A 10,190-nucleotide genomic window follows, 5' to 3' on the forward strand; every position below is an offset into this window, starting at 1 on the left:
TTTCATTTTGCCGCATTTTACCATGAATAATTTTGTTGAACAAAGAGTTTGTTTGAAATTTTGTGTTGCGAACGAAATTTCGTGTGCCGATGCACTGAAAATGTTGCAAAAAGCATTTTGCGAATCTGCTCTATCAAAAACAAGAGCATACGAGTGGTATAAAGACTTTAAAAGTGGTCGTACAGTGGTGGAAGATTTCCCTCGTTCCGGACGTCCATCGACGTCGAACACCGATGAAAACGTGAAGAAAGTGAAAGAAATGGTGCTTGAAAATCGTCATACCAGCTTAAGAGAGATGTCTAGTGAACTTGGCATTGCATATGGAACGGCACAGCATATTGTGGTTGATGTTTTGGGTATGGATTCTTGGATTTTGCATGATGATAACGCACCATCGCACCGAGCCCGAATTGTACTGAATTATTTGACCAAACATCAAGTAAATACCATCAAGCAAGCACCGTATTCACCTGATATGGCCCCGTGCGATTTTTTTTTGTTCCCCAAGTTGAAGTTGCCACTTCGTGGAAAGAGATTTCAGTCGATCGAGGAGACCAAAGAGAATGCGACGAGGGAACTAAAGGCCATCCCTTCGTCGGCCTACCAGGGATGCATGGAGGACTGGGTCAAGCGTTGGCACATGTGTGTTGCTTCAGATGGATCATATTTTGAAGGAGATAAAATAAATTTGCCTGAAATTTAACTCTATTTTGTTTTATTTAAAAATTCCCGGTACTTTCTGATCATAGGGTAGTATAACTGACAAGCGAGCAGGAGAGCGCTACATTACCGAGCACACTCATAGGCCCGTATTCATAGTCGGAACTTATTCTTAAGATCACCTTAAGTTTAATCTTAAAGTGCCCTCTAGATTCATAATCGAAAAACAAGGCAGGATTTAAGCAAATACTCAAGGCTTACCTTGTTCAAGATGATCTTATTTGGGAACGCTTTAATGTGATTCATAAACACATCTAAGCATGTGCTTAAGGCTACCTTGTTAGTCATTAATTCATAGTCATTTAAGACTGTCTTATTTCACGCACACACTTATAAATAAAACGATCTTCGCGAAGACGTGTCCGAGGACGTATTAAGCAAGGCTTTCGGAAATTAAGTGGTTCGCGTTGCTCCGGCCATACTTTTAATTGATCTGTAGTAAAATCTGTAGTGATAATAAAAAAGTTCTGCATTCTTAAGGGTGATTTATAATTACTTAAAGTAGGTTTATAATAGCCATAACCGTAAGAAATTGACCAATCATAGTTAATTTATAAGAGAATAATCGATAATTAACCAATTTCTTACGGTTACGGCTATTATAAACCTTAAGTGTAGTATTAAATTTTAAACTATTAATATCAATAATGACACAAATCAGAAAAAACTGTTCTGCATGTGGTACATTGCATTACAACAATAAATTTATTTTTCAGAAGGACGGTGTGAACATAAGCAGATATGTATATATATTTATGCAGCTCAGCTAGTCAGCTAGTCGCTGAATTGTCATCATTACCTTAGTTTATCTTGAGCGCCTACTCATGCAGAAATAATATCGGCCAACTAGAAACGAATTGTGCTGGAGGCTATTTTATTGGCAATTTTATCAGGCAGTGTAAAATGTGGATCACTCGCAAAAACTGAGAGACATCACGGTGGAAGACGTGTAAGTGCAGTATTAAATTTTTAATTGTTTAGTATGAGTAATCAAATCAGCAGACTGTCCTGCATGTGGTACATTACTCAGTGCTTGAACAATAAATTTATCTTTCAGAGGGACGGTGTCTCAAAATAGTACGACAAGCATAATCCTGAACATAAGCAAATATACAAATTTATAAGAACTCTACTTAACTCAGCTCATCCAATCGCTGAATGTGCCATCATAACGTAGGTATTCTTTCTATTTTACATGCAAATTGCAAACTTTAATTGGCATTTTGTTCCAACAATCTTTATTGAAGCCTTGTATTTTCACAGATAAGAGTTCTACAAAAATTACTCTTTGATAATGGATTTGGAAGATATAAGAGATTTTGTCATAGATAAATTAAATTTTCCATATGATGAAGAAGAAGAAGACAAAGGATTGATACGTGCTCTTAAGCGATATTTTCGTGATTACCAAAATTCTTTTGAATTTTACAATGAATGGGAATTTAAAAGAAGGTTCCGTTTTTCCAAAGAGTCAATTATGTTTGGCATTTTACCTTTGGTGGAAGAAGGGTTAGCTAAATAAACAATAGAGGCTTGCCAATAACTCCTGTACTACAATTATTAATATGTTTAAGGTTTTATTCAACAGCAAGTTTTTAAGTACGCAAATTATATATATATATATATATAATTTGAGTTATATATATATATTGCGACCGCACTCACGAGCGTGGTGCAACTACGTTAATCGCTCGTGACGCTAGTTAGGCAGCCACGGTAATCGTGAAGTCGCTCACATCAAAAGCGCAAAGTTAGTCGGTACGATTGGGCGCCAGGCACGAGCGAGCGTGCCACTCTTAGATCGGAACGTGACCGATCTCCCGATTCATGCCGGAAAAGGAAACGCGAAAATACTCTACTTCGCCACGGGCAATAACGGGCTCTTTTAACCGGTAGCTCAGCCACGGAATTGACAGAGGGGTGGTTCGCGGCGGGCGGGGAGGTAGGGGAGAGCGAGGGAACTTAAAGAAAACACTTCGATTTCATAGAGAATTGGACAATGTATTTCCGAGATCTAACACTACTCGCCTGGCCTCGCGACGATGTCTCGCGACTCGGGCGCGGTCGGAAAATTTCCCGCGGTCGTCGGTACGAGCTCACCGAACGGAGAGAGACAAAATTCCGTTCTACTTAGCGGCGGACAAACCACGCCGTGCACACTCGCAACTCGGCACACACACTCTCATTTCACGCGAAATTATATGGCGATTCGGTAGCCAGCGTTCGGAAATACGCGGAACAAACGGGAATCACCAAACAGAAACGCATACATACGCTACTACAGACGACACACGAAAGTATGATACAATTATCGCGACTTGGCTGTGGCGTCGGCGCTCTCAATAAACGGAACCGAAAGAATCAAGACGCGACTTGGTCGGATGAGGCGTACGGCGGTTGAGCACGCGGACGGCACGCGAGCACTAGCGTGTTCCCATTCCGGCGGAGGATTGTACGGCGAACGTTAACTCTAAAGACGACTCTCGCACGCGCGACTCATCCGGCCAGCGAAATCGGTGGCTTTACACTAGTTCGTTCGTCTCACCACGACGCAGGCTGGGCCCGAACTCGTCCTCGTGCGGGGATGTGACTCGGCCTCGAAAGCGGCTCCCGTCGTCTCGGCTCTTGGTATCGCACCCGTGACGATCCACAGCGAAGTGATCGATAGCGCGAGGAAATTTGGCAGGCGGCACGCAGGATCTCTCGCCCCCACGCACGGGGGTTCGTCGCGCCGCGCTATTGGTTCCGCCTTATAACGCGGTCCTCGCAACCCTCTAATCAGGCTGTCGCGCCGCGGCGCGCAATTCGAGGTAGGTCGGTGTCTTCGGGCAGCTTGCGACTCTTCCCGTGGTTTTCCCGAGGCCGGATGGCTATCTCTACGGACTCTTCGACGTCCGGTGCCCCCGCGCTCGGGACCACGTCCGGAACTTTCCCTCGCAGCTCCTTGTTCGGAGTCTCCTACGCGATGATCTGCGTGAAGTGTCGACATCTCCTACGCCGGACCTTCCCTCTTTGCGTCCTGCAATTTCAGCGGCTTTACTGTTGCGTACAGGCGCGACGGTAAGAGACAACGTAATTAAATGAAGAGAGATAACCTGTCGTGCGCTACTGCGATCCTGCGCACGGTCCGGAAGGTCTCCAATGGCGGCAGCCTCCTCCTTCTTCCAGTCTGCTCGCCGGGTGAGATTTTGTCGATACAAAAAAAAGGAATATTCGCTAGCCGCCGATCCGCAAAACGTCGCTAAAATCAACAGACGGACACACGCACGCAAAACAAAGACGCGGAATTATGAGCGCACTCGCCGACACGTCCGTCTCCGAGCCGAGAGGACGTAAAGCCGCAGCGTGCGCTCCTCGTTCGGATCTTACGGTCCTTGTGACGGACAGCCAAACGGGATGTCACGTCACAATATATATATATATATATATATATATATATATATATATATATATAAAATTATTATAACTTGATAATTTATTTTTATATTATTAACGTACATTTATGGGTGTTTTTCAACTACGACACAATTCGACACTGTGTAACACAATGTCCATTAGTGTAAGAGAGAAAATTTTAGTTGTCTTACTCACACTAATGGACACTGTGTTACACAGTGTCGACTTGTGTCCTAGCTGAAAAGCACCTTATGTATACGTGTGTGTGTGTGTGTGTGTGTGTGTGTGTGTGTGTGTGTGTGTGTGTGTGTGTGTGTGTGTGTGTGTGTGTGTGTGTGTGTGTGTGCGTGCGTGCGTGCGTGCGTGCGCGCGTGCGTGTGTGTGTGTGTGTGTGTACATGAATGTCAAGGGAGTATCTCGTTTGACCACGTTGCGATTGACCACAGTCATCCACAGCACCCGGTGCACAGAGTTTTTCTACTGTTCAAGCATTGTGAGTAGCTGATAGTCAATCACAACGTGGTCAAAAGATTCCCAATCGTATATCAAGAATATAAAAATAAGCTATTAAATAATTTAATAAATATATATTTTTGCAGCTTGTTTTAGGGGATGTTATAATAATATCATAACCAACAGTTTCACGAATTGTGTTTAGAGAGTCTACTTTATTAGCCAGCCACATTAACCGATATATAAAAATGCCATCCACATAAAAATCACGTTTGGAAAATAAAAGATTATTTAACATGCTTGGACGTGGTGATGGAGCAATTGGGTTTCCTAGTATTGATGGCGCAATAGATTGTACTCATATTCGTTTGGTACATACAAGACTACAAAATGTTGACAAGATTTTTAGGAATAGAAAAGGATATTTTTCTTTGAATATTCAGGTATATATATATATATATATATATATATATACCGGGTGTCCCAGACCACCCGTCCCACCCGATTTTTTCGTAAACGCGACATTTTAAAGAAAAATGTTTCAGACAAAAGTTGTAGGGTTTTAAAAGGTCTATTTACTGATTTTATCAGTTTGACCTTGGATGGCGTCGCCAAGGTCAGATCAAAATAACATTAACTTTTTTAAATAGGACACCTCATTTTTGGTTCCAGAATCTAATAGCTGGTGTCAAGACCTTTCCAAAACACTATAAGAAAGTTAATTTTTGTTGAGTACTTTCCGAGTTGTGAGGCTTGAAAGTTACGGTGTACTGTTACCTTCAAGCGTCATAACTCGGAAAGTCCTTAACCAAAATAAACTTATTTATAGTGTTTTGGAAAGCTCTCGAAATCGACTACAAGAAAATGCAATGAAAAATATAAGCAGAGGACACCGACTTCGCCCATGGTATCACGTCGAATAATGCTTTCTCTCTCGACCCAGCGTCGAGCGAGGAGGATGCACTATCGTAAAGCCCCCCACCACTTTCCGCCCGCACCCCGATCGTCATCGCGCAGCCTAGACACACGTACGAGCGCGGCTCCGGGTGTGTGCGGCAGCCGAGCGCTAGCGTCGAGAGACACCATTTCTGCCGGTGCGTGTACCTATAGTCCTACGCGTAGAGTTTTGAAGATACCTAATTACCGAGATCTCTAACATTCGGTACAGCTCTATAATGCCGTTTATTCTTGATTTATTAATATTAATCTTCATTTAATGTTGATTATTGTAGCAATAAAGTAATTTTCACGAAAAAGCACCCTTACATACCACTCCTAAAAGTCATTGCTTAGAATTCATAATATTACGCAACTCGTCACCAATTCACGTTTTCTAATAAGCAACCCGGTCGTAAGCGTAATTTGTAGTTATGCCTTACCCGAACGAAGAAGCTGCGTTAATGATGTCAGTTTTGGGTAGAGCTGGAAGTTTTCGAGCAGCTGAAATAATGTGGCGAAATGAATATCCCGATCATACACCACATTCGCGCAAAGTTTTCAGTCGCTTACAACGTCGAATAATTGTAAAAGGTATTGTTCAGCCGGATCATAATAAGGGAAGGCAAATTCATCGATCAGTTCGTTCAGTAAGAGCACCTGATGTAATTGCATCTGCCTTTGTAACCCCGAATGATTCTTTAAAGCGACGAGCAAGAGATAGTGGAATAAGTCGAAGCACGATCAGTCGAATTTTTCGTGAAAATTCATTCCATCCATATTGAATGTCACTTCACCAGGCCATGACATTGAACGATCATAGACAAAGACTGATATTCTGTAATTGGGTTACTCAACAATTACCTAATTTCCATAGAAGTATTTTATTTTCTGATGAGTGCACCTTTAAAAGTGACGGCGAAATAAACACACATAATTTTCGTTATTGGGCACAAGAGAATCCACATTGGTATCGAGAAATGGATCATCAACGTATCTGGAAAGTCAATGTTTGGTGCGGAATTGTTGATACGCATATCGTGGGACCATTTTTCTTTCAAGAGAATTTAAACCGTTTTTTATACGCCGATTTACTCGAAAACGAACTTCCACGTTTACTTGAAGATATTCCACTCCAATTACGTCTAAATATGTGGTTTCAACAGGATGGATGTCCCGCCCACACGTCTGTCATTGCTCGTCATCAACTGAACCGCATATTTCGCGGCCGATGGATAGGTAAACATGGTCCACATAATTGGCCACCACGATCACCGGACCTTACAATTTTAGATTATTATTTGTGGGGACGAATAAAAGACCTTGTATACCGCGAACGACCTACGACTGCAGAAGATATGAAAAACAGAATTCGACAAGTCATTCAGTCTCTAGATACTGACGAAATTCGTCGGGCGACGGATGATTTCCAAAGTAGGGTAACAGCCTGTATAAATGCACGTGGTGGACATTTTGAACATCGAGACTGAACAACATGCGTATGCACAAAGGTGACGGCAAGGGGAACCACCTTATGAAAGCACCCCGACAAAGGTGACGGCGAGGGGAACCACCTTAAAAAAGCACCCCGACAAAGGTGACGGCAAGGGGAACCACCTTATGAAAGCACCCCGACAAAGGTGACGGCAAGGGGAACCACCTTATGAAAGCACCCCGACAAAGGTGACGGCGAGGGGAACCACCTTAAAAAAGCACCCCGACAAAGGTGACGGCAAGGGGAACCACCTTATGAAAGCACCCCGACAAAGGTGACGGCAAGGGGAACCACCTTATGAAAGCACCCCGACAAAGGTGACGGCGAGGAGAACCACCTTAAAAAAGCACCCCGACAAAGGTGACGGCAAGGGGAACCACCTTATGAAAGCACCCCGACAAAGGTGACGGCAAGGGGAACCACCTTATGAAAGCACCCCGACAAAGGTGACGGCGAGGAGAACCACCTTAAAAAAGCACCCCGATAAGGTGTAAGTACGATCTTGTTACCTACACGTGGTACACCTTAGGTAACGCTAATACCTACAGGCGGCACCGATTATTTCGTTTTTACATTTTAAAAATGTTACTTTGACTTATACCTTTATGCCCAAGATCGATCTCAAGGTCGAATTCAAGATCATCATCAGGTTGATCCCTCGAAATCATGCAAATTTTGTCTGAGCCATTTTTTTGTACAAGCACATCCCTACGTTTTAAAAGGGTGGGACGGGTGGTCTGAAACAGGTATATTTTTCATTGCATTTTCTTGTAGTCGATTTCGAGAGCTTTCCAAAACACTATAAATAAGTTTATTTTGGTTAAGGACTTTCCGAGTTATGACGCTTGAAGGTAACAGTACACCGTAACTTTCAAGCCTCACAACTCGGAAAGTACTCAACAAAAATAAACTTTCTTATAGTGTTTTGGAAAGGTCTTGACACCAGCTATTAGATTCTGGAACCAAAAATGAGGTGTCCTATTTAAAAAAGTTAATGTTATTTTGATCTGACCTTGGCGACGCCATCCAAGGTCAAACTGATAAAATCAGTAAATAGATCTTTTAAAACCCTACAACTTTTGTCTGAAACATTTTTCTTTAAAATGTCGCGTTTACGAAAAAATCGGGTGGGACGGGTGGTCTGGGACACCCGGTATATAGTATATATATATATATATATATATATATATATATATATATATATACTACTGTGTCCAAAAAGTAAGGTGACATTGCATTTATTTCGAAAATTCTTTATTTATTCTTGCAAATCAATTTCGTCCCCTTCAAAGTAATCCCCTCCTGATATAATACACTTATTCCAACGGATTTTCCAATCTTCGAAACAGTTGTAATAATCGATTTCAGGAATGGCCTTTAGCTCCTTCTTCGCAGCGGCTTGAATCTCTTCTATCGACTCGAAACGGTGATTCGTGATTTTTTAACCAAAAACTCGACTAATATCGTTCCACAACCACCGTATTCACCTGATTTGGCTCCATGCGACTTCTGGCTATTCAGCAAACTCAAGCGGCCGCTCCGGGGACACCGTTTCGCTGCGAAGAAGGAGCTAAAGGCCATTCCTGAAATCGATTATTACAACTGTTTTGAAGATTGGAAAATCCGTTGGAATAAGTGTATTATATCAGGGGGGGATTACTTTGAAGGGGACGAAATTGATTTGCAAGAATAAATAAAGAATTTTCGAAATAAATGCAATGTCACCTTACTTTTTGGACACAGTAGTATATATATATATATATTCAGGTATATATAAATTTAAGAAAATATTTTGTCTAAAAGAACATATATAAAGCAAAACCTATCTTATTCTTATTTTCTTTTCGTTGGTTGTTGTTGGACCAAAGACAGAAATTTTGGATATCGTTCTTGAAGTGAACATGATAGCCGAATTTTCCAAAATTCTCGCATACATATGCGATATAGACAAAGGGAACTGGACGGAATGCTAGTTGGAGATGCTGGATATCCCGCATTACCTTTCTTACTTAACTACCGATACTATACTATCGATTGGTAATCCTGCAACGGATGAAGAAATAAGGTTTGATGCATGTATTTTATAATTAGAATTAAAAATTCTTTTACATAATTATATTTAGTTTTATATACACATATGCGCACGCATACACTTAAGTGTGTCATTAATAAACATAATACAATTATTTTATTTACATTTTTTTGTTTTAGTTATAACACAATTCATGGAAGAACAAGAAAAATTGTCGAGAGGACGTTCGGTATATGGAAACGAAGATTTTCTTATTTGTCGAAAGGACTTACGACAAAATTATTAACGTCTACTACAATTGTGGTGGCATGTGCTGTTCTCCATAACATCTCGTTAATTTTTAACGATCGGTTAGAAGATGATGAAGAAATAGAGAATTTAAATAACGAAGTCTCGATGATCCAGCCCCATTGGCAACCTGGAGAAGGTTTTCTCGTAAGAAATGCTCTCATTGAACGACTGTTCAGATAAAACTTCAGGTAAAATTTATATATTGTGCTGTATACACGTATCTATGAAAGAATAAATGTCAATATAAAATTTTATAGAAAATGAACATTTTGCATCTCCTCTTTCATATTTCATTCGTATTTTTTTCACTCATGCCCATGTCACGCCAAGGTGATTGAAAGTATTTTTCCATTTCCATTTTTCCATTTTGAAACCACTCTCGATTCTGAATGCATCACACAATACGTCGAAACTGAATTCTGATGGACTAATTGAATTCATCTATAGCCAATTCGCTTATTATGAACGAGAGATTCTCCAATGTCGTTGCAGAATTAACAACGTTCCGTGTAAAATACGTTAACAGGAGAGAAATAACAGCCGTTAGTCCGTTGCCGAAACAACTATTAAGGAAATCTCTTCACAGTTACATTTACCTCATGCTCAGACAATGACTAAAATATATATACTCCATGTTTCATTCACAGCCAAATAATTCTGTCTTTAAGGTAGATTTACGTAAAGTTTACTGCCAAGATCGTAGGAATGCACTTTAGTCGCAATTGTTTTTTGACATCTTTATATGCTTTCACAAACTTTATGAAAAAGTTTTACATGTAATTTAAAATTAGCTCCTTATTTACTTTTCATTGAATTAGCGCACTACTTAAACTAAATTTAATATTTCTTAATTGATCGAAGTTTAGG

General features: G+C 40.8%; 1 pseudogene; it reads left to right on the forward strand.

Annotated features, from left to right (window-relative positions):
• Positions 1 to 2,014: 2,014 nt before the first annotated feature.
• Positions 2,015 to 9,547, forward strand: LOC120359069 (annotated as a pseudogene).
• Positions 9,548 to 10,190: the final 643 nt, after the last annotated feature.

The sequence above is a fragment of the Solenopsis invicta genome, chromosome 12, assembly GCF_016802725.1.
Source record: "Solenopsis invicta isolate M01_SB chromosome 12, UNIL_Sinv_3.0, whole genome shotgun sequence".
Taxonomy (NCBI): Eukaryota; Metazoa; Arthropoda; class Insecta; order Hymenoptera; family Formicidae; genus Solenopsis; species Solenopsis invicta.